The 24656-nt window shown below is 45.0% G+C and overlaps 1 pseudogene; it reads left to right on the top strand.

The window, feature by feature from the left end:
- Nucleotides 1-1020: 1020 nt before the first annotated feature.
- Nucleotides 1021-10934, top strand: LOC149126526 (histone H2A.V pseudogene; annotated as a pseudogene).
- Nucleotides 10935-24656: the final 13722 nt, after the last annotated feature.

The following is a 24656-nucleotide window of genomic DNA, read 5'->3' as shown; positions in this document are numbered from 1 at the left end:
GGCATGCTGCAGGGTTTGGCCTTGCCAATCTCCATAATTCCTTGCTATAAATTCCTTCACCCGCACACACAGATGCACCTGCACAGCCTGTTGGTAGGATGTGCACACACACACACACACACACGCATTTGGTTTTGTTTCTCTGGAGAACCTCAATTAGCATAGGAAAAGTGGGGTACTTTAAAAAGTTCGTTTGAGGCACCTAAATGGAGAGCTCATACGGGCAATGTATCATTTATATGTTTCACCGACCCTTGCATAGCACTTAGCAATGCCACATGGCTGCTCTATGCACTTTACAAATATTAGCTCATTTCATCACCATAACAATCCTCAATGAGTCAGGGCCCAGAAGGAAATCAGTGGCCCATTTAATTCGGAGACTGGGGAGACTAGCGTAAAGGGACTACCTGTAAAAGTGGGAAGGCTTAGCCAGAGCCAGCATCAGCCAGGTTGCCAGAAGAGGCAAGGGGGAGGGCGATCACTGGGAACAGGAGTCAGGGCTGTGGGGCTGGTTATATGGAAGTGAAAGCAACCTGAGCTGACTTACACCTTAACACCCAGCAAGAGTTGTGGCCATTAGCAGAGGGAGGCAGCCACTACCAATTTGTGGTCTGGCAGGGGAAGAGCTGGTGGCATAAATTACTGAACACCCTCCCCTCCCTTCCTGTTGGTACATCTCATTAACTAAATCAGAAGCCAGAGAGCAAGGTGACTCTTTGATGAAATCCACGAAAGACCAGCTTTCCTGGCAACTGAGCAGGTGGAGAAGGGCGAAAGGTGGGTGTGCCGGTACAAGCAGACAACACCCAGCACTAATTTTACAAGCTAAAGACTATTATGAACCCCTCTTTATGGGTGAGGGAACAGAAGCACAAAGAGGTGGGCTATCCAAAACTGCAGTTCAGGAGACAGATCTAATCTGGACAAATGAATTAGGGAATTATTGAACTCTGAGCATAGGTGGCACAAAGACATGGATCTGGATGGCATCACCTTGGGAGATACTTGTAGACAGAGATGAGAAGAGGACCAGGGACTGAGCCCCAGGACAATGAGGTGTTTAGAAATCAAGGAGACAAGAAAAATCAAGCAGAGGAGAAGGAGAGTGGTAAGAAAAATAGGAGTAAATCAAGAAAATGCAGTGTCTCAAAATAAAAAAGAAAAATGTGTTTGAGGGAAAGGAGTGGGCAGTGGGTCTTATGGTTAGGACACCATTTGGGATGCCATGTCCCATAATACGTCCATATCAGAGTCCCTGGGTTTGAGTCCCAGTTCCACTCCTGACTCCAGCTTCCTGCCGTTGTGCACCCTGGGAGGCAGCAGTAATGGTTCCTGCCATCCATGTGAAAGACTGGGTGAGTTCCCAGCACCCAGCCCAGTCCAAGCTGCTATGGGCATTTGGAGAGTAAACCAAATGGGTGGGAGTTCCCTTCTCTCTCTCTCTTTTTCTCTCTCCCCTCTTCTCAAATAAATAAACACTTTTAAGTGTTGCTGAGACAGTAAGTAAAATGAGGACTTAAAAGTGACTAGAGGTTTTGAAAAGTAAGCATCCTTGGTGAGCATGATAAAAGAAGCTTCAGTAACGGGAGTGAGGAAGAAAGCATGACTGAGGAAGATACGAGAGAAAACGCACGAGCTATCTGGTCTTGCCGCTCATAGCAGAACCATGACCTTTACGAGATGACAAAACACACCCTTCCCAATAGAGGTACACTTCCACAGCGTCTGTAAATTTAGACCCGTGAAGATCACGTCGTTGCTCATTCATCAAATTAAAAGCCTCTAAAGAACTCGCCTTCACAGCCTCTTCAGCATCCACAGGTCCTGTCCACGTCTGGAACGTATTCTGGACTAAAATACAAAAGCTCTGGCTGTCAGTTCCCCGAATGTGGTGGAACAGCAATACAATTTCAGAGATGGAACAAAGATGTCAACGTTTTTATATATTTTATAATTACAGAGAAAACTGTCTTGTAGTCAGAACAATAAGAAAGGTCTAGTGTTAGAATAATGAGACACAGGCCACAGATCTGACTTTAATGTACTGGGTATTAATATTCGATATCAGCCCCAGCCCTAATCAAAATGTGTGTGAGAGCCAAGAATAAGAAGAAACTAAACAAGCAGGCTGTTGACAACCCTGTCTTACACAGTTGGCCAACCTGAGTAACGTCGATAGGTGTTTAACATTAACCAATCTGGTGATGTAAGAATATAAACCCGTGGCTAGATCTTGAAACATTTCCATAGCTGAATGTCACACATTCATTTAACCTACTGAATGGTGAACATTTCCCAATGCCAGACTCTAGACTCTTTGCAAGAAACATACAGGTTTTGAGAAAGCAAAGCTTCACTCAAACAACCGACTGCCTCCCCACAATGACATCTTTTATTTAACACACTTAAAACCTGGCCACTGACCTTTACTGCCCAACGTGTTCATTATTCCTTATTTACTATCTGAGTTAATGGCAATTTCTAGCTGATCAAGCCACAAACCCTGGAATTGCACTCACTCCTCTGGTTTTTTCTCATACCACACACCCAACGTACCAGCAAAGCCTTTACCTTCAAAATATGCCCTGAATCCTATCCCTTGGCGCCGTCGGAGTCACTATCATTACGCCTCTCCTGAGTTTCTGCAGTGACCTCTTGCCTGCTCTCCTGGCTTTGGCTCTTGTGCGTTTCCATCTGTCACCTACACAGTGGCTCACCGTTGCACAGCTGCCTCCTCAACTGTGACTCTTCAGAGCAAGGCGTGGGCCTGCCAGGTGCATAGATGGTCTCCAAAGGACAAACTTGGGGAAGGGCTACACAGACCCTGGAAACTGACCTTGAGCAAGAAATTCTGGGGTCCTGGGCCCTGCTGCCTGGTGTAGATGTGAGAGAATCAATTCTTTACCCCAAGAGAAGAGGCACAGCTAGAGGAGGCCTATGAAAGGGGCCTCTGATGCCTGAGGCCCAGGCTGGACATGGGCAGCATGCTAGGTTCTTATTACAGAGCTAACAAATACAACAAAGAGGGAGATAAGCTCAAAAAAACATGCATTGACTCTCTTACAGTTGTGGGGGTTAGAAGTCTCAAATCAATCTCCCTGGGCCTAACTCAAGATGCCAGCCAGGCTGTATTTCTCCCAGAGGGTCTCCAGGGAAAATCTGTATGTTTGCCTTTTTCCAACTCTTAGAGTTGCATTCCTTGGTTCATGGCCTCGTCCTTCATGTTTGAGGCAGGCAGTATAACATCTTACATCAGTGTTTTTTTTTTAAAGATTTATTTATTTATTTGAAAGTCAGAGTTACAGAGAGAGAGAGGGAGAGACAAAAAGAGAGATCTTCCATTCACTGGGCTCACTGTGTAGATGGCTGCAATGTTCCAGGCTGGACTAGGCCCAAACCATGAGCCAGGAGCTTCTTCCTGCTCTCCCACATTGGGGCAGAGGCCCAAACACTTGGGCCAGCTTCTGCTAAGTTTCCTAGGCCATTAGCGGGAACCAGGATGGGGAGTGGAGCATCAAGAACATGAACTGGCACCCCTATGGGATGCCGGCATCACAGGTGGCAGTTTTACCTGCTATACAACATTGCCAGGCCCACATTTTTTTCTGTAGCCAAATCTTCCTGTACCTCCTTCTCATGAGAACCCTTGTGATTACATTTAGGGCCTGCCCTGATGATCCCCAAAGTCCCTTTGCCATGTACAGTAACAGACACAGTTCGGAGAGCAGTACTAATGAAAAAGGCAACAAAAGTATACACTGGGTTGGAAAGGATCCCACAGGAAGGTCAGGAAAATATTGTGGAATCTGAGCCTAGAACAAAAAATCTGCAAGGCAAAGGGCATTGAAAGGGGGGGGGGGTTGCAGACTGAGAGGACAACATGAAACACAGAAGCACAGCCCATTTGGAGAAATGTAGGCCTTCCAGTGTGGCTGGGGTGTATATGATGTAGGCCCAGAGGAGAGACCACAGCAGTGAGTCTGGGGAGGTAGCAAGATGCAGTTCTCAAAGATGGACGGCAGATGGTAATCCAGGATGAGAGGTGAGCTCAACCTGCCCAACTCAGCAGGGTAGAGGAGAGGAGATAGACTCAAGATATCAGAGGACTCAAGTAGAGGGTCTCCAACTAAGTGAGCAAGTGTCGGGTTGAGCAACAGTATAAACCAGAGTGTTAAACTGTGGATTCAGTGAGATAGGATAATAGGGCAGGGGCAAATTTGAGGAAGATGGTGATAAAACAAGTTTTCCATGCATTATATTACATGACCTGTGGGATATCAAGGTGGAGGCAATTGGCTCATGGATTTGGAATTCACAAGGATGACTAAAATGGAAGCATAATTTCTGTTGTCACTGACCTTGCAGTGGAGAAGTCATAGGAGGGAAGGGGACCAGGCCAAGGTCAGAGTCTGGGGTGCAGTAGCACACAAGAGTGCAAGGAAGCAAAGTAAAAGAGAAATGGAAACCTAGCAGTGGTGCCCAGCAGAGATCCTAGAAAGCCAGGAGGAGAAAAAGGTCTAAGAAGGGAATGATTAAGGCTGCAAGGAGGTCTAGTGGGACAGAGTCTGAGAAGAATCAGATTTGGGAATGTGGCAGGCAGTGGTGACCTGATTGAAAGTAGCTTTGATGGGCAGAGGAGGAGATTCATAGGGGATTGAGGAGAAAATGGGAATATTCCTATATTTTTTCAATATTTAGCTTTAAAATGGAAGCAGGTGGAGTGATTGCTAGAGGGCTATACAGAGTCACAAGATAGTCTTTGTTTTGTTTGGGTAAGAATTGAATATAGTAGGCTGAGGGGAAGTGGCTGCATAGTTGGAAAATATGAAGCTGGGGGGGAGGAAAAGGTGCCAGAGTGAGGCTTGGCAGGAGGAGGATGGGGTCCAGGGCAGCGTCAGGAGGAGGTGGGGCACCGCTCCCCTGCTGTGACACGAGGCAATGTGGGAATAATTGGTACTGATAGATCTAAGTTTATAGGCGGTGGGAGGAAGTTCACAGAGTTCCTACCTGACAACCCCGATCTGTCTGAGGGAGGAGTGCCAGTTAAGAGACTATTACACAAGGATCAAGAGCCCAAGTTGGTGACTTTTGGGAACAAAGCTGCATTCTCGAGCGATGTTTACTCATTTCAGCAAAGCTAAAGGTCAGACTATACGAAGCACGGCAAGGATGTGGAGAAGTTAGAATTCTCATACAAACAGGAAAATATGCTGGTGACTTCTTTAAAAGTTAGATACACTCGTACCACACAACCTAGCTCTTCTACTACCAAGCATTTATCCAAGATAGATAAATGAAAAACTAGGTCCACAGAGTCCACGGGGTAGGCGGGTGCAGTGGGCCAGGCTGCCACTTGGTGGAAGCACCACTGGCCACCCTAGTCCTGGATTTACCAGTTTCCACCCACTGCTCTCCTTGACCTCTCAGCAGACTCCACATTTAATCACCTCTTTCTTAAAACCTTTTCTCCTCCTGGATTTCCAAGGTTTCTGCTAGTCACACCTCCTTGGTTTCCAATTCTCTCTCTCTCTCTCTCTCTCTCTCTCTTTTGACAGGCAGAGTTAGACAGTGAGAGAGAGAGACAGAGAGAAAGGTCTTCCTTCTGTTGGTTCACCCCGCAAATGGCCGCTATGGCCGGAGTGCTGTGCCGATCTGAAGCCAGGAGCCAGATGCTTCCTCCTGGTCTCCCATGCGGGTGCAGGCCCAAGCACTTGGACCATCCTCCACTGCCTTCCTGGGCCACAGCAGAGAGCTGGACTGGAAGAGGAGCAACCGGGACAGAACCGGCTCCTCAACCTGGACTAGAACCTGGAGTGCCGGCGCCACAGGCGGAGGATTAGCCCAGTGAGCTGTGGTGCCAGCCTCAAATTCTTTTTTACCTCCCTTCTTTGTACTCCCATATGTTGCTGTGCCCAGATCCTGACCTTGGTCTGTTTGCATTCCCTCCTATAACTTGCTCTGCCTTCTAAATAAATAAAAATAAACAAACATCTAGAAATAAAGATTTGTGTGTGAATGTTCATAGCAGCTTTCTTTGTAATAGCCCCAAACTGGAAACAACTCAAATATCCATCAATGGGTGAGTGAATAAACAGGATATGGCACATCTGTATAGCAGAATGCTACTCAGAAATTTAAAGGAATGACCTGTTGATATATACAAAATGGATGAGTCTCCAGGTAATTATTCTGAGTGAAAAAAGCCAGACCGAAAAAAAAGAATAGTGTAAGAACCTCTTTATCTGAAATTCTTAAAGGTGTACAGTGACACAAATCCGGTCATTGGGTGGGTTTGGGGGAGTCAGAATGGGAGAAAGGAAAGAATTGAAAAGAGGAACTTTTGGAGTGTGGGTATACTCCTTATATTATTTTTTTAACTTTTATTTAATGAATATAAATTTCCAAAGTACAGCTTATGGATTACAATGGCTCCCCCCCCATAACTTCCCTCCCACCCGCAACCCTCCCCTCTCCCGCTCCCTCTCCCCTTCCATTCACATTGATTCATTTTCAATTCTCTTTATATACAGAAGATCAGCTTAGCATATAAGTGAAGATTTCAACAGTTTGCACCCACACAGAAACACAAAGTGTAAAATGCTGTTTGAGTACTCGTTATAGCATTAATTCACACTGTACAGCACACTAAGGACAGAGATCCTACTTAATTGTAATGTTAGTTTCATTGACAGATGCACACAAGTGTACTTCCAAAATTTTATGGAAAATGGAATTAAAAGATAAATTGATTTTGATGCAAAAAAATCTGAAATCCATGCACATGAAGGATTTCAAAAAATTCATTAAAATGAAATAACTTATGCATAGGTTTGAAAATTCTTTTGCACCAAAATTAACATCTTTTAATTCCATTTCCCACAAATGTTTGGAAGTGCTTTTGCATATCAAAAGTCATCAAACCTGTATTTTTTTTTTAAAGATTTATTTGTTTGAAAGGTAGAGTATCAGAAATACAGGAGGAGAGGGAGGGAAAGAGGAAGGGAGGAAGATAAGGAGGGAGGGAGAGAGGAGAAAGAGGGATAGGGAGAAAAAAGGAGAGACACACTCAGAAAGAGAGAGACAGAGACAGAGATACAGAGAGAGACAGAGAGATCTATCTTCTATCCACTGGCTCTCTCTCAAAATGGCCACAGCCAGAACTGGGGCAGACTGAAGCCAGGAGCCAGGGACTCCACATCAGTCCACACTGGGCCATCTGATGCTGCCTTCTCTGGCATGTTAGCTGGTAGCTGAATAGGAAGAGGAACAGTCAGACTCAAACCAGAACTCCAATATGGGATTCCAGCATTGCAACCAGAGGCTTAACCTGCTTCACCCTAATGCCAGCCCCATCAAAATGTACACTTTAAATATGTACTCTTCAGGCTGGGTATTTGGCACAGTGGTTAAGATGCCACTTGGGATGCCTGCATCCCAGAGCTGAGTGTCTGGGTTCAAGTCATGGCTCCATTTCTGACCCAGCCTCCTGCTAACGTGCATCCTGAGAGCTGGTAGGTAATGCCTCAAGTACTGGGTATCTGCCCTCCATGTGGGAGACCTGAATCGAGTTCTAGGCTCCTGACTTCAGCTTGATGCAGCCCAGGCTGTTGTGGGCATTTGGGGAGTGAACCAGCAGATGGAAGATCTCTCTCTCTCTTTCAATCAAATAAGTAAATAATTTTTAAAAAATATGTAGTGCTCATCATGTATCAAGTATCCCTCAGTGAAGTTAAAATAAATAAACTGAAGCCAGAGAACACAGCATGGTTTAATAGCATATAATCTTAAGAACACAATATGACAATAAAATACAAAATCCTAATATGGTGTGGTTTATTAGCCAGAATGTACTGTTATCCTGCAGCAATAAATAACCCTGAAATCATGGTGGCTTAAACAAAAAGAAACTTGTACAGTATTAATTTCAATACCTTGGCTACTTCCCAAGGCAACCAATCCCTATGCAGCAGCTTAGCCATCCATTCTCTGGCTCTCCCCCGCCCCCCACCACATGAGGCTTTTTCTGTAATCACTGGGGCAGGGAAGAGAGCAGCACTGCATTCTGTTCTCCATTGTTCCTCTGAAAGTTGGGAAGGATTTCAGAACCATGGTCAGCTCCTTTGGCTCTCTAGCCCCCTTCTCAAGTCTGTGAGGCTCTCCCCTTTGCAGTTCCTTTCTTCCCTCTCCTTTCTTGGCAGCTTCTCTCTTTGCATTTTATGTCACTGAATGTTGTACCTGTAGGGCCAGCATTGGTTTATCCTATGTTCTGCTGGAGAGCAGTCCAGACACTTGGCACCTTCTCACGTCTTCTCACCTGAGGCTCTCACCAATTTGTTTAATCATAATTTAATTTCTGCTTATGTTCAGACTCTCAATCCCTGACATTGTGGAAAGTGCTGGGAATGGAGCAGTGAACAAACACAGAGGATTTGGTCAATTCCCTAGGACATATTTGTTCCCAGGCTTTGGCACAGGGGAGGTCTCATCATGTACCTTCACTCAAACTCTGTTCAGTCAACTCCCATGCCTCTGTTCCTATTTCTCCCATGTCTATGCTGGTAAGGGATAGACCAGGGCTCTGACAATCCCCTCTGTAGATTCCATTAGCAGGCAAAGACTCCTATCCTAAACTGCACCCCGTCCTTCAGAATCATTGGTGCATCTTTGAGGTGAAGGGTATGAGATAGGGCAGGGACCCTGGACACCAGACCCGATCTAATGCTTTGCAGGAGCCAGGTTTGTACAGTAAAGATCAGGAAGGAAATGATTTCAGCTCATAGGTAGCTGCTACCCAGTAAATCAGACTAACACCTTAACCCTGGCTCTCTCCTAGGTGGTATATGTGACCTTAGACAAGGCCCTTCATCTCTTTGGGCTTCTATGTATTCATTATCAAAATGAGAGGTTTAGACTGAGATGAGTTCTGAGTTCACTTTTTAAAAAAATGATTTTATTTATTTATTTGAGAAGTAGAGTTATAGACAGAGAGAGAGAGAGAGAGAGAGAGAGAGAGAGGCCTTCCATCTGCTGGTTCACTCCCCAAACAGCCATAATGGTCGGAGCTGGGCCCATCTGAAGCCAAGAGCCAAGAGCTTCTTCTGGGTCTCCCACATGGGTGTAGGGGCCCAAGGACTTAGGCCATCTTCTACTGCCTTCCCAGGCCATAGCAGAGAGCTAGATCGGAAGAGGAGCAACTGGGACACAAACAGGCACACATATGAGATGCCATTGCCACAGGCAGTGGCTTAGCCTTCTACCCCACAGCTCTGGCCCCCTGAGTTCACTTTTAAACCTGTCACTTTTCTGAGCTTTTGACTGGCCAACGTCTATCTTTGATAGAACAGAGAGATTCTCCATTTTCTGAGAGTGGCTTATTCCTCAGATGTCAGGGGGCCTCACTTAAGCATCATTAGGTGAGGTTCATCATATTCAGAGGCTGCTTCTGCTCTCTGGCTTTGACTAAAGCTGAAATGCCTTGAAATGTGGTGGAAATTTTCATGTTCTAGCAGTTCCCTCAGTTTAAAGAATCAACCAGACTGGAGAAAACTATGAAAAGCAAAGAATTGACCTATTCTTGTTAGCTCCTCTGTATCAACCCTTGATAGCTCCCTATTGTCATTAAAATAAAGTTGAGTTCCTTGATATGAGCAGAAAAAAAAAGTCATAATCTGATCCCCACCAGCTTCTTCCCATCAATGTCCTCTCCCCGACAATGTTTGAAGGCCTTCACTTTTTGAATATGCTGACTTTCAACTGTCTCCCAGGATTTGTCTGCACCGTTACCTCAAGTCTTACACATTCATGTCTCAATTCCTCTACGCATTCCATGTGGTGATTCAAATGCAAATCTTTGCTTCCAGGCTCATTCTTCAGATTCAGGTCCTAGCTTACCTGTTCCCCTATTTTAGGTGAGATGAGGTGTTCTTCAAGCATCCAGCCTGGTACTCTTAACTCTTTTTGGTAAGTATTTCTCTAAATTGTCTTCTTGCTAGGCTGCTTGCTGCAAGGGGATGTGTCCTTCTTGTCACTCCTGTATCTCAAGGCATATGACAAACCTGGCATATAAAACATAGACAAAATATACATGTCAAACAAGGTTTAAAGAGGGTTTTATTCCTTTTCTTGATGAGAGATACCTTTTTTATTTGGGCTATAATCACAATTGATATAAAAGTCTCGAAAATGCTCTAGTTGATAATTTTTGCTAAAATTTTAGTTGATAATTTTATCTAAACTTCTAAGTGATGGAGAGTTGCCCAGTGGAGTTTGTAGGGCTGCAGAAGGGGTTCCAGACCATTCTCGTGGTTGGAATAATAATGCCATTAGATACTGGCAGCATGTAACAACTCAGGGAGGTAGCTCAGCTGAAGAAATAGCCAATTAAACATGAAAAAATGATAGGATGTCATTATTTTTCTTGGCTGAATATTATTCTATTATGTGTACATGTATCAAATCATTCCACTGAATCCTAAAAAATGTACAATTAAAATATTTCAATGTGAAGAGGGTGTGGCAACAGAGAGCAGGCAACTGAGCAGAGGGGGAGTCAGCTGAGACCACGACCAGAGGCAAAGCTGGGAAGGACAGTGGGAAGGCCAAATCCTAGGCAGCGTCTCGCTCACAGAGGGCTGTGACAGCTTCCTGTGGGCTGCATCCACAGACACTCCAAGACCCGCACCGTGAGCCGTGGATGTGTGGGTGGCAGTGCTGCTTTGTGTAGCGCTGTGATTCTGGAACTTCTCTCTGTTGAGGTCCTGGAGCTGGTGGGTGATGCTTCCAAGGATCTAAAAGGAAAGCACATTACTCCATGTTGCTTGCAGCATGCAATCCATGGTGAGGAAGAATTGGATTCTCTTACCAAGGCTAGCACAGCTAGGGGCAGAGTGACTCCTCACATCCACAAGTCTCAGATTGGAAGGGAGGGATAGCAGAACACGGCACAGAGGATGTTTGACCCAGCCATCTTCTGCCATCTTCTGCCATTGCACCCTAACAGGGACAGAAGATGTAATGAGAATATGTGAAATTTTTAAAAATCAGTTAAATGGACAAGCACAGACAATTACTACAGACATGATAAAAGCAACATTTGTCCTTTCTTTGACTCAGAAGTTTGATGAAAGAAGCTTTCTCTGTGGTGACAGTTGTGCTGATTGGCAAGGCTTTGCTCACGTGTTTTTTTAAAAAATGGAACGGATAAACCATGTGAAAAATAATTTGTTTCAAAACTCTTCTATTCATGATGTATTGGGAATATTATTCTTACATTTGGAAATTTTCTATATCTCAAATTCTGAATACAGAATAATCTTAAAACAGAGAGTGGGGGCCTTGTCATGGTGTAGGAAATTGGGCCACCACCTGAGACACTGGCATCCCATATGGATGGCACTTCAAGACCTGGCTGCTCTACTTCTGGCCCAGCTCCCTGCTAATGTGCCTGGGAAAGCAGTAGAAGATGGCCCAAGTGCAGGAGACCCTACCCATGTGGGAGACCCAGAAGAAGCTCCTGGCTCCTGGCTTCAGATCAGCCAGCTCTGGCCATTGTGGACATTTCGGGAGTGAACCAGCAGATGGACGATCTCTCTCTGTCTCTCCTCTTCTCTCCCTGTAATTCTGCCTTCCAAATAAATTTTCTTAAATATCTTTTTAAAAAAACCAGAAATTGGAAATATAGTTTTATCATGATTTGATCCTGTGTTATATTGAGTTTTAGGCCACATCAATTTGTAGTATGCACAATTAATTTATGTATCTCTAAGAAAAAATCTGCCAATTAAACAAAGATGTGCCATCAGTTATGAAACACATACCAATTTCAGAGGTGTTAGAATATGGAAAAGTGTACATTTAAGACTGAAAATGAGCAGTGGAATTATTTGAATTCTTTTCCAAGCACTTATCATATGCAGGTTTGTACAAAATGTTTCACTGAACAAGAAATTTTATTAGCACCACTTCATAGATGTGGAGTGTAAGGATCACAGAAATTATTCAGTTTGTCAAAAACATTCAAGTAGTAGAAAGAAAATGGCAGAGTTAGGATTCACACTTAGATCTGGCTGGCTCCAGAGCCCATAATCTTTCCTGAAGTTGACATTAAATTGATCAAACTTTTCTACTTTTGACTTCAAATTCCAATATTTAATGGTCTTTTATTGATATGGTAGGATTTAGCAATTTCTACAATCTTTAGAAAAGTAATTCCAGGCCGGCGCCGCGGCTCACTAGGCTAATCCTCTGCTTTGCGGCGCCGGCACACCGGGTTCTAGTCCCGGTTGGGGCGCTGGATTCTGTCCCGGTTGCCCCTCTTCCAGGCCAGCTCTCTGCTGTGGCCAGGGAGTGCAGTGGAGGATGGCCCAAGTCACAGTTTCTAACTTAGTTTTAAAAGATTTACGTTAATATACTAGTTAATCATCCATCAGAAAATTCTACTTTTCTGCCTGGAAATGTTCCTTAAAGAAGGAACTTTTAAAATGTTTTACAGTACAATACTATCAAAACAAAAGTTATTGTTAAAAGCATATTTTATTGCAGAAGTTCCCATAAATACAAAGAAATAAACAGAATAGTATAACGAAAATATGTGAAGAGAGACTTTCAACTTCTAACCAAAGAATGCATTAAATCCCTCTCACTGTGGTCTCCTGACTCATTAGCTGAAGTGAATTTTCAATTGCCTACAACCCCAGGATAGCAGGACACCACCTCCCCCCAGCATCCTCCAGTGCTCTCAAGCCACTACACACAACCCTGGGAAAATTCCAGAGTCTCAGAGTCAGGGATCAGCCCATGGGCCAGCTGGGAAGTCTGAGAGATACACTTGTTACTACAGGTTCTAATAATTCACACAGATATGCAGTAGAGACCGAGCAAAATGCCTTTTAAATGTGATTACCATATAAGAGACACTGAAACTAATCTGACATTTTCAGAGGCAGCTACTGTAACTGAAGAAGTCTTTCTTGTCACAGCGATTAGAAATACAATTTGGGATTGAACTCACTTTTGCTAAAACAAAATGTCCAGTACCTATATCAAAATAGTTGTCTTTAAAATATTCCTTTGACCAACAAACAGTCTCCATGTCTGGGAAGGTCGTCCTATTCCACCCATGCTCTGAGATGGACTGAATTGACCTTGGAGAGCAATGGGATGGTACATGAGGGATGAATTCCCCCTGGACATTCTCTGACCTGGCAGTCACTCAGCTTCCATTCTCTCTTCTCTTGGTCTCTTGTCTTCCACGGTACCCTATACTCCCTTGCCACAGGTTGGACACAGGACCCAAGTTGGAACAATAAGATTATATCCCCCAAGATCTGAATCTTGAGTGACAAGCCTCAAGGATAGAAGCAACCATCCCATGGACAGCACCCAGGAAAAAGGCTGGGTGCCTTCTGCTGTCCCAGTGCCTAGCCCTACCCTTTCTCCTATTCTCTCCAATATCCTGTCCATTAAGCAAGCTCCTCAATGTCCCTTTCATATAGTCCCTTTGTGTGTGTGTGTGTTTTTTAACATTTATTTTATTTATTTGAAAGAGTTATAGAAAGAGGTAGAGACAGAGAGAGAGGTCTTCCATCCGCTGGTTCACTCCCCAGATGGCCACAATGGCTGGTGCTGTGCTGATCCGAAGTCAGGAGCCAGGAGCTTCCTCTGGATCTCCCAAGTGGGTGCAGGGGCTCAAGGACTTGGGCCATCTTTTACTTCTTTCCCAGGCAACAGCAGAGAGCTGGATCAGATGTGGAGCAGCCGGGACTAGAACCGGCACCCACATGGGATGCCAGTGCCTCAGACCAGGGCTTTAACCCACTGCACCACAGCACTGGCCCCCTCTTTGTGTTTAAGGTGGTCAAATTTTGTTTCTATTTCTTACAAGCAAAGAATCTTGATACAAACTCAGGTCCTTATCTGATGATATTTTTGAGTACCAAGCTTTCACTATTTCATGTTTATGATACAGTATTAAGTTTCAAAAGAAAGATTTAAAAGCATAAGTACAAGGATAGCACTTTAGTTAAAACAAAATAAAAGAACTGTGTTTGCAGAGGTTTAAAAGACTGGAAAAAAATACAACAAATGTTGAGAGTGATTATATTAAGAAATATAATTTCTTTGTTTTCTCTGAATTCCAAATCATTTGTGATTTGGAATATTACTTTAATAGCAGAGATACAACTTTATAGTAAAGAAATGAAGGAATACAGAAAGGAATTTTAGCAGGTATTAAGAATTTCAGGGGCGCTATAGTGTACGTAGCAGGTAAAGCCACTACCTGCAGTGCCAGCATCCCATATGGGCATTGGTTTAAGTAACGGCTGTTCCACTTCTGATCCAGCTCTCTGCTATGGCCTGGGAAAGCAGTAAAAGATGGCCCAAGTCCTTGGGACCCTGCACAAGTGGGAGACCCCGAAGAAGCTCCTGGTTCCTGGCTCCTGGTTTCAGATCAGTGCAACTCTGGCCATTGCGGCCACCTGGGGAGTGAACCAGTGGATGGAAGACCTCTCCCGCCCCCCCCCCCCCCCCCGGCCTCTGCCTCTCTGTAACTCTGCCTTTCAAATTAATAAATGAATAAATTTTTTTAAAATAATAATAAAGCGCTTTTGGGAAAAAAAGAATCTCAGGGGTCCTGTTGCACAATAGAGTGACTATAGCTAACGATAGCATTCTGTAGATTTCTCCAAAAGAAAAACAAAGCTACAAGAAAGGATTTTGGATTTTAAAAGATGAGGAACATAACGTCTGGTATTAAAGACAATATAGCATTGTGACCTACTTACAAAAGTTACAAATGTAGTACTTGGCCTCGTGTTCCAAATTTCTAGTTCAATTTCCTGCCAGGCTTCTCAATACACAGTAGCAGGGTCAGCTCTTAATCAACTCTTAATCACGGTAGCGAGGAGCTGGCGTGGCGTGGGCTCTCAGCAATCATCTCCCGGGGAGAACTGCCATCCTGCAGCATATTTCAGAACTGAGGATGAGTCACTCGAAAATACGCCTGCTGGCGGGGTTTTACAAGAAGCCATAGCAGTAAAGAGTGCAAGCTGTGTGAACGCAAGCACGCTGAACTGGAAGACCAGTGCTTATCCACCGAGGGTTTAAAAAGGCTTAAGAAGAACGCTTCTTCCTTTTAGGTTAATTAGTTCTAAGAATTCACTTGGAAATGCAAAAGGACAAGAAAACTCATGTCCAGTGCTCTGGCAGAGAATAAGCAGCAACAGGAAGGTAAAACCCGAGCTGACAACATGATTTTTACGTTGAGTTTCACGCCTGCTGCGCTCTGGGTATCAGCTTCCGGTGCCGGCCGTAACAAATCGCCACAAACTCAAGGGCTTGCAGACAGCGCGGTTACTCTCTCCCAGCCCGAGCCCTGGGAAGGCCTCTGGCAACCTCAGTGGGCTAAGGTCAGCAGGGCTGGCCGCCTTCTTAGGCTCTCAGGGCGGATGCAGCCTGCTCTGTGGGTCTCATTCCACAGCCTCTGGGCTCCACGTCACATCACATTTTCTCTCCCTGCTGCCAGCGTTACCATTCCGTGGCCTTCTCTTATCTGCTTGCTCTGTTATAAGGACCCTTGTGATTATTTTGAGCCCACGCAGATAACCCCGAATGTTCTCCCCAACTCAAGTCCTTACTGACACCTGCAAAGTCCCTTCTGCCATGGAAGGTCCCATGGGGATCAGGACACAGACAACTTCTAGGGAAAGAACACAGTATTTACTCCACTACCTTATGGAAAGTGAAAGTCTCCATTTGGTTACGATTACCAAATACTTTGGAAAATACAGAGAACAAACCTTTGTTAAATAATAAAAGCATGTTAACACCTGTCGTGTCTGATAATTATACTGTAACACAGCAAAAAATGTTCAAATTGGAGAGGACTTACCTTTTAATAACTTCATCAGTTTTTTTGACAGATGAAAATTTAAAAGAAAATCAGCATTTGTTCTGTTGCCCTGGGGCCAATAAATTTTATGATAAAAAGACTCAGCATAAAATTAAAATATTGATTAAATTGATTGTGTTTGGCTTTATTAGTAATGAATCAATTTTATTCTAGGGACTCAGAGTTTCTTTCTTTTTTTTTTTTTCTTTATTTGACAGGTAGAGTTATAGACAGTGAGAGAGACAGAGAGAAAGGTCTTCCCTCCATTGGTTCACCCCACAATGGCCGCAATGGCAGACATTGCGCTGATCCGAAGCAAGGAGCCAGTGCCTCTCCTGGTCTCCCATGTGGGTGCAGGTGCCCAAGCACTTGGGCCATCCTCCACTGCCTTCCCAGGCCACAGCAGAGAGCTGGACTGGAAGAGGAGCAACCGGGACTAGAACCCGGTGCCCATATGGGATGCTGGCGCTGCAGGAGGAGGATTAACCAAGTGAGCCACGGTGCAGGCCCCGGGACTCAGAATTTCTAACCATCATGTACACCCTACGTATGTGCCCATTAACTCGTGCAACAGATGAAAAGTTCTGATCAACATCCTGCATTCCATGCCCAGGAGAGCCCCTCAGGGGTCGCACAGAGCCGCACTGCTCTTATGTGAGGAGTCTTTCTAATAGCTATGCTTACGTAAGTTCCCAAAGACATAGAAGTCAGTGGAGCTATCAAGTTAGAAGCTGGGCCTTGCAGAGTAGACGATGTTACTCTAGGTGGACACAATGACCACAGCATCAGTGAGAGCCTGATGATTAAGGAACACACACACACACACACACACACACACTACTTCTGAGACTTGATTCCTGTAGATTAAAAAATGACCTCATGCCCCCACAGAGCCCTCTGAAAAAGTAGTTCTTATCCAGAAAAGTTTGCTTTGATTCACCTAATCAACAACAACAACAAAAGGCCTATAATGCTTGGCCAACTCAAGAAAACATGGAAGTATTTGGTTATTTTAAAAAGAGTTTCATAAAAATTAAGAAACTGCCTCCCTCCCCAGATGGGGAAGGTGCAACCATTTAGAAAAAAAAAATATTCTTCTCAAGGACTCCCTCTCTGGCACCTGGGCAGGTATGACTTGTTTAATAATTACAATTTGCATTGCACTTACTCAGAATTCTTGACAACTCCATCCCAGTTGAAATGACTAAAATTTTACCTCTGAATAATCCACAAAGAAAGGGTTTGCCAAGCAAACTAATAACATGAGTAAGACAGCAGAGGGGCAGTATGCAGTCTGCTTACCAAAAAATCTAAGTAAAATCCTTGGCAATGCTTCTATGCAAACAGAAGATATTCAAATACATATTTTGTGTTTACCACTCTTCATGTGGAAACATTTCAGTATCTGCTTCCATTTATATACCTTCGAATCATTTTTAACAAAAGTACTTCTTTAAAGGTATGAAGTGACTATATCAGTTTCTCCAAGTATATGACTCTTTCCCTGTGCATCATGTTTTAATTAAATTGGTGATACCTAAATAGTTCAAAAACTAAGCAAACTAGAAAGATTTTTGAAGAGCACGATCACCGTGGATGACAGCGATTCAAGATACACGTTACATTTGAAAGCCTTCCTTTGTTAAAGTGAAAAGATCAAACACCACTTTAAACTGAGAAATGCCGAGTGATAAATTCAACACTCAGCAAAACTTAGAACAGCTTCACAAATATTTTCCAATTATCCTAATTTCTCTCCCATAATCTTACATGAAAGCACGGTAATCAACTATGACATTTTTTATCTAATAATAATTCTGGAATTTGCCAAGCCATCAGTCCCTTCATTGGATGAGAACTGACCTTGATTCAATGTCTGTTTCTCAGTGCAAGTGGGCATATGTGTTCCAGCACACCTACACTTGCACATGTAACAACACGTAATTATATCCCTATCTTGTTCCCAAAAAGATTGAAGATATTTGTGCACATATGAAATAAGACAAATTAGTTTGTCATTTAAAATTTCTCTTCCTAAAATAAAGCTCCATGAATATTTATTTCATATTTGCATAAACCAGGCAAACACCTTGTCATGAGACCCTTTTGTTCGGTTGGCTCACATCACTCAAGCTCCTGATGACAGATTCTCCTATTTATATGCAGACTGTTAGATTTGCCTTTGATGGGAAAGCCAAGAAGCGTAGAAAAAGTGCCCCGTTAAGAATGTGGCACTTCTTCAGTGACATCCCCTTCTGGTTCTCATTTCACCAGTCTTTGGATTGTTTTTGGTCATGGAAGTGAGGGCCTTGCATGTTTGCACATGCACACACAGGCGCCCTGGTCTGGCTCCAAGAGGAAGGCACGCTCCGTTGGAGATGAGTCCTCACTCCCCTTTCTTGTCCCATCACTCGTCATCCATAAAAGTCCCAGCATCAAAAAGCAGGAAGCCACTTCTTTTCTGTCCTAGTTCAAAAGGAGCCAGTTCATCAATGACGACTCTGTCAATTCAAAGGCTAAAAGGTGGAGGGAAAAAAATGTTCTATTTGATCCCCACAGGCAGGGACATTACCCCAGGACATCCACTTGTAATCAGTCTGCAGACTGAGTCCCACTTGGCTGAAATTCCCCTGGTAGCAGGCAATTGGCGCTAGACCACTTGGGAAACCCAACAGAGCAGGGTGTACTGCAGCTGGCACTGCTCCAGCCTGGGGGATCCAGGACCAGAGAAAACAATGGAAATTCATTTCAAACCGAATTAAACAGGGAGGCAGAATTGCAATCACATTTCTGCTTTTATTTTATGTGACTGAACAGCCAACAGTGCCAGGCCTGGTCCCTCCCTCCCTGAGCCTCTGGGACCTGTAACTTGTCACTAAGACCAACTCTCATTACATGAGCTTGGAAAGAGTTCATAGCTCAACCAAGGCGAGTAATGAATAATGGGTGAATGTGGTCCTTGCTGAACAAAGATCCCGTGAGAGACATTTGCAACAGCCTAGAACGTTAGTTTTATACACCCTCACCAGAGGCAATTCTCCAAACTGTTTGTGAGGCACTGGATGTCAGTCCTGCTCCCAAACCCTCCCTGTTGGCATTCTTGATGGTTCGGGCACCAGCCATGTGTCTCCACATGTGTGGGCACTTGCCCACACTGCATTGTAGGATCACCTGGAGCCCTGGTAAGGCTCCTGCTGTCCAGGTGGAATCCCAGGCCAATTAAATCGGAAACTCCAGGGACAGGTCTCAGACATCAGTACTTTATTGTTTTAAGATTTATTTTATTTATTTGAAAGAATTACAGAGAGAGAGAGAGAGAGCGAAAGAGAGAGAGAGAGAGAATCTTCCATCTGCTGGTTCACTCCCTAAATGGCCACGACAGTTGAGGCTGGGCCAGGCTGCAGCTAGGAGCCAGGAACTTCTTCCAGATCTCCCTAGTGGGTGCAGGGATCCAAGCAGTTGGGTCATCCTCCACTGTTTTCCCAGGCACATTAGCAGGGAGCTGGACTGGAAGTGGAGCAGTCAGGACACAATATGGGATGCCAGTATTACAGGCAACAGCTTAACCTGCTACACCACAACGCCAGTCCTGGCATCAGTACTTTTTTTAAAAAACTCTTCTGATGATCCCAGTATGCACCCAGGGATAAAAGTCAGTGCGTTAGATATATGGTCACATTTGGTCTTTAGAATAACCCTGTGGGGTTGATGTTTTCCATGCCTTTTGTATTCAGGAGGCAATGAGTTCAGAGATTTTGAGATTTGCAGGTAATTTCTAATCTACATTCGTCTGATTCTAAAGCTAAGGCTTGAATAGCGGTTTTCATTGTATTAAGGAAAGTAGTTATTAAAACATGGATCCTAGTGGCCTGGCACTCAGTGACACATCAACAGACTGGCTTATTGGCCTCTGCAGGGCCGCTAGCAAATGGAGCCCAGGAAAGCAGTTTTTCAAGAGGAGTGAGGGTTGGGTGTTCTAGACTTGGGGTTAGGATGGCACTCAGATGTCCTAGTCCTATACCTTGAAGTCTGTCTCCCATCTGAGTATTAGGTTGATTATGTTGTCTTGAAATGATCTTCAAATAGCTGGAGCCTTGAAGAGGAAGATATTGCCCATATCAGCCAACAAAAGGTTGGTGGGAGTAGGAACTCTTTTTCTCTTGAGTCAGAGGTTCTGGATATCCAGAGCTCTTTGAAAATGACCTGGTAGTGCAGGAAAACTATCACAGGCCTCAGCGAGGCGGGCAGGGATCCCAGAAGGGAGGCACTTCGTATTTGTAAATCTGGCTATGTGCCCTAGCCGTTGGCCAGAGCTTTCCAAAGGCATAAATTCCAGGGCCAGGGTTGTGGTGCAGTGGGTTAAGCTACTGCCTATGATGCTTGCATCCCATTTGAGCACAGTTCCGAGTCCAGGTGTTCTGCTTAGAAGCCTGCTCCCTGCTAATGCACCCAGGAAAGCAGTGGAAGATGGTCTAAGTGCTTGGGCCCCTGCACCCACACAGGAGACCTGGATAAAGCTCCGGGACCCTGGCTTGGGCCTGGCCCAGTCCCAGCCATTGTGGCACTAGGAAGTGAACCAGCGGATGGAAGAACTCTATTATCTACATCTATCTGTCTGTCATCTATTGTCTATCTCTCCCTCTGTAACTCTGCCTTTCAAATTAATAAATTAAAGAAATACATCTTGTTAAAAATAATCTTTTTCTTAAAAAAAAAGCATAAACTCCCAGGCCTCACCTGGTCCCGTGGACATGTCTCTCAGTGGACATGGAAAGGTGTCTTTTCTAAAGCTCTCCTGGGTGGAAATTCTTGGCTGGGAAATCACAGACAGAGAGGGACTGAAGGCTAAATAGCAAATGACTGTCTCTTCCTCTGTGTGTTTCGCTTCTGTCACTCTTTAGCCCCCAGCCCAACTGAGTTTGGACATTCCAGCCTCATCCCTTGTGTACTTGAGTTGTGTATCTATGCTTGTGCTAAATTATTAGACGTGAAGTCTCACCACCCCAGGCTGGTGTGCTGGTGGAAGGGCAGCAGCGAGAGCTCCCTGGCAGGCAGTGCACTGAAGGAAAGCCAGGTTCAAATCCCAACGTTCACCCTGGGCTTGGACAGCACTCTCCTCTCCCTGTGCACCAGCCTCCTCATCCATTAGATAGTAAATAAAGAACACACAGATGCTCCTGGATTTCCAAGGGTTACGTCCCACTAAACCCATCGTAAGTTGAAAAATATCACAGGTAGAAAATGCACTGAGGGGTGCCGGCGTCGCGGCTCACTTGGTTAATCCTCCTCCTGAGGTGCTGGCATCCCATATGGGTGCCGGATTCTGTCCCAGTTGCTCCTCTTCCAGTCCAGCTCTCTGCTGTGGCCCGGGAGTGCAGTGGAGGATGGCCCAAGTGCTTGGGCCCTGCACCCGCATGGGAGACCAGGAGGAAGCACCTGGCTCCTGGCTTCAGATTGGCATAGCGCCGGCCATGGTGGCCATTTGGTGGGTGAACCAACGGAAGGAAGACCTTTCTCTCTGTCTCTCTCTCTTTCTATAATTCTACCTGTCAAATAAAAAAATTATTAAAAAAGAAAATGCATTGAGTACGCCTAACCTCCCGCACATCCTAGCTCCGCAACACAGCACACTGTGGGCTGTCAGTCACTTCCCCTCGCACCTACGGGGCCGCCTCTGCCCCCAGGGTCACCAGAGAAGACCGGATCACAGGGCGCTTGCCCAGGAAGATCAACACTCAGGAGCAGGTCAGCGCGGGCCTGAAGTGTGGGTCTGCTGAATGCATATGTCTCCTGCACCATGGTGTAGTACGTCAAATCTTCGAGTCAGGGACTGTTAGTGCTGATGGGTGCCCAACACACAGTATTTTAAAAAATCTACCCACCTTCCCTACATGGTAATAAGTAAAGAGCCTCTCTTCCCTGCTGGTTTTTGCTGTGAAATATAGCAATTTCCTCCCATCCCTGGTCAAGGAGAGCCACGCCCGGAGGGGGACATTAACAAGTAACTGGGCAGCGTGAACAGCCCAAGGACACTGCGTGCAGGTCAAGCCTTGGCCATTCACAAACGCACAAACTTGTCTTTGGGTGCTCAAAGGTTCATCATTCACCCTGCATAAGCCAGTGTTCTAGAACCCGATTCAAAGTTGGATTTCTCCAATCGGCCAGCCTGCCTTGTGCATGTAAAATAAAATTTAATTTGAGCTCAGACATACGACTTGAGTCCATTTGTGTAGTAAGGTTCCAAAGTTTTGAGCAATGATTGATGTATTGGTGTTCCCTTTGCCATCACCACCTGGGCTGTAGTGTTGGGTGTATCTTTCCATTGTGAGTTCATCACAATAAAAAAATGTTTTAAGAAAATGGATAAGGGAGAAATAAAGCCAATGTATGCGGTCCATATTTTCAGACAACTTAGGAAGCAGTCCGGCTTCATCTTCATCCTTTTTCCTGTTCAATCCTGGGTATATGAGACCACAAAGGCAAAAGTGGACTTCAGGACTGTTCTAAATCAAATCAGCTCTGGAGTTCTGATGCCACTTGCAAAAAGTACCCAGTCTTGAACTTCAGAGCTCCCAACTGTATGTGACCTGCTTCCTAAAAGCTTTACACTTGATGAACAAATTGCATGCCAGGAAAGCGTCAAAATTCTATCAAACGTAATTATGCAATTTCTGTCTATAAATGACATGCCTCCTATACCCTGTGAGCCCCACCCGTGCACTAATAGGATGTGACAGCTGCGTCACCAACACGGCCTCCCCCGCCTGCGAGGCTCTTCAGAGGTGAGCTCCATTTGCTTGGCAGGCACTGGCAGCCCCTTGGAGCGATATGAACGCAGTGATGTCTCACATCACAGGCAGTGTGACTGGCCAGGCTCATCCCACAGGCACCCCATGATGGGGTATGTGAGTCCACGATGGGGTATGTGAGGGAGTGAGGAAGTATGTGGAATGCATCGAATTTTCCCTTTGCAACCAAAACACACTCATGTTGGAGGTTGTGGCATTCTTTTCTCTTTTTTTAGAATTTATTTATTTATTTGAAAGGCAAAATTACAAAGAGAGAGAGAAGGAAAGACAGAGAGAGGTCTTCTATCTGCTTGTTCACTCCCCAAATGGCTGCAACAGCTGGGGCTAGGCCAGGCAGAAGCTAGAAACCAGGAACTTCTTCTGGATCTTCCATGTGGGTGCCGGGGCCCAAGCACTTGGGCCATCTTCCTCTGCTTTCCCAGGCCATGGCAGGGAGTTGGATGGTAAGTGGAGCAGCCAGGACTCGAACTGGCTTAACCCGCTACACCACAGTGCCAGCCCTGGTTGTAACATTGTTACTGTGAAGTTTAATAGGATAGAACAGTGGTGTTTTGCTAAGGTCATGCAGTGTATTCCGTTCACTGAGGAGAGCCAAAGGCCCCCTGAGCTATCACTTAGTCCCCATAATAACCTCTCCGTGTGCTTCTGTCCCCAAGATCCTCCCCAGCCTCTGACAGCCAGTATCCCACTCTCTGCTTGTAGGAGCTCAGCTTTCCTCAATGCCCACTGTGAGGGAGATCAAGCAGTGGCTGTCCCGTGCCTGGCATATTTCTCTTATTCCCTGTGAGCTTCCCGCCCTGGGGATTCAACTCTGACCTCCTACCGTCCCCACCTCTAAGGCAAAGGGAAAAATGTTGTCTTCCAGGTCCTCCTGGCCTCTTTAGCCTCTATGAATGAATAAACAAATGACTGAAAACTGTGGTTCCCAAACTTAACAGAAGCAAACATTCTGCCAAGGCTGGCTACAAATGCAGCTGCTCCCAAACATTTAGGTTGGGAAGAGGAAATATCCCGTCAATGGGGTATAACAAGGAACATCCTCTCTCCCGAATTCTCCACCACCGTGCCCGTCCCTTGCTCAGTCCCCACGTGCTTTGAGCCCAGAGGAAGAAGGCAGAGGAGAGGAGAGATTAATCAGCAGGTGCAGCCTGGGATAAGGTAACAGGACCATGATGTTCAGTTTAAGTTTCCCTGGTATTATCCAGACGTCTCTTCTACATCTCAAACAAAGGAACAAATGCCGGTCAAGGCTGCTGCTTTGTTCCATCTGTGCCAATTCTACTGAAAACATTTTGTTAGCAATTTTTTTGAAATTGTTTTTGTATGCGTCGAGGTCCTTTTCGATGATAAATATTGGGGAAAGTGTTTGTGGGTGGTTTTATGGAGCTGGTTTAAAAGAACATGCACATTCTTTGCTTTTTCTAAAATATTGTTGTTGGGAAAGATAGGGGGAAATAACAGGAATGATAAAGGGACAACCAAAGGCTTGTAAGTTCCCTAAACCAATGATTCTCCCAGCCCGGCTCCTCGCTGCCAGCCCAGCCTTGCCTTGGGCCTCTCAGAAGTGCCAGCTCCCCCCCCCGGCACCCCAGCGCCGCTGAACCAGAGCGTCTACAAGTCCCCAGGGTTTTTACGAGTCTCGTTCCATTTTCACTCTCTTCTCTTCTGACACCTCCAAGTTTCTCTCCAGTCATCGTTTGGGGGTACTTGTGTGAGCGGATCTTGTCGTCTCCATTCTGAAGTGTGTACTTTCGCCTTAATAACAATAAAAAAAACCCCACTCCTGCCTTCCTGGGTGTTCTTAGGCGGTTCAGCGCAAACTGGGTCACTTCAGTGTCTTACTGATCTGGTTTTCCCATGGCTGGGAGGAGAAAAAGGAAAATTACCCAATTCAATTTCCCCTCAAGTAGCAGCTTGTTTCTCATCTTTAATTAATTGTTCCTTTCTTCCGGAAA

Source organism: Oryctolagus cuniculus, chromosome 5, assembly GCF_051225735.1.
Source record: "Oryctolagus cuniculus isolate XC-2025 breed Fujian yellow rabbit chromosome 5, ASM5122573v1, whole genome shotgun sequence".
In the NCBI taxonomy this organism is placed as follows: Eukaryota; Metazoa; Chordata; class Mammalia; order Lagomorpha; family Leporidae; genus Oryctolagus; species Oryctolagus cuniculus.
The sequence above is the reverse complement of the archived record's forward strand: the minus strand, read 5'-3'. Positions and strand labels throughout refer to the sequence as shown.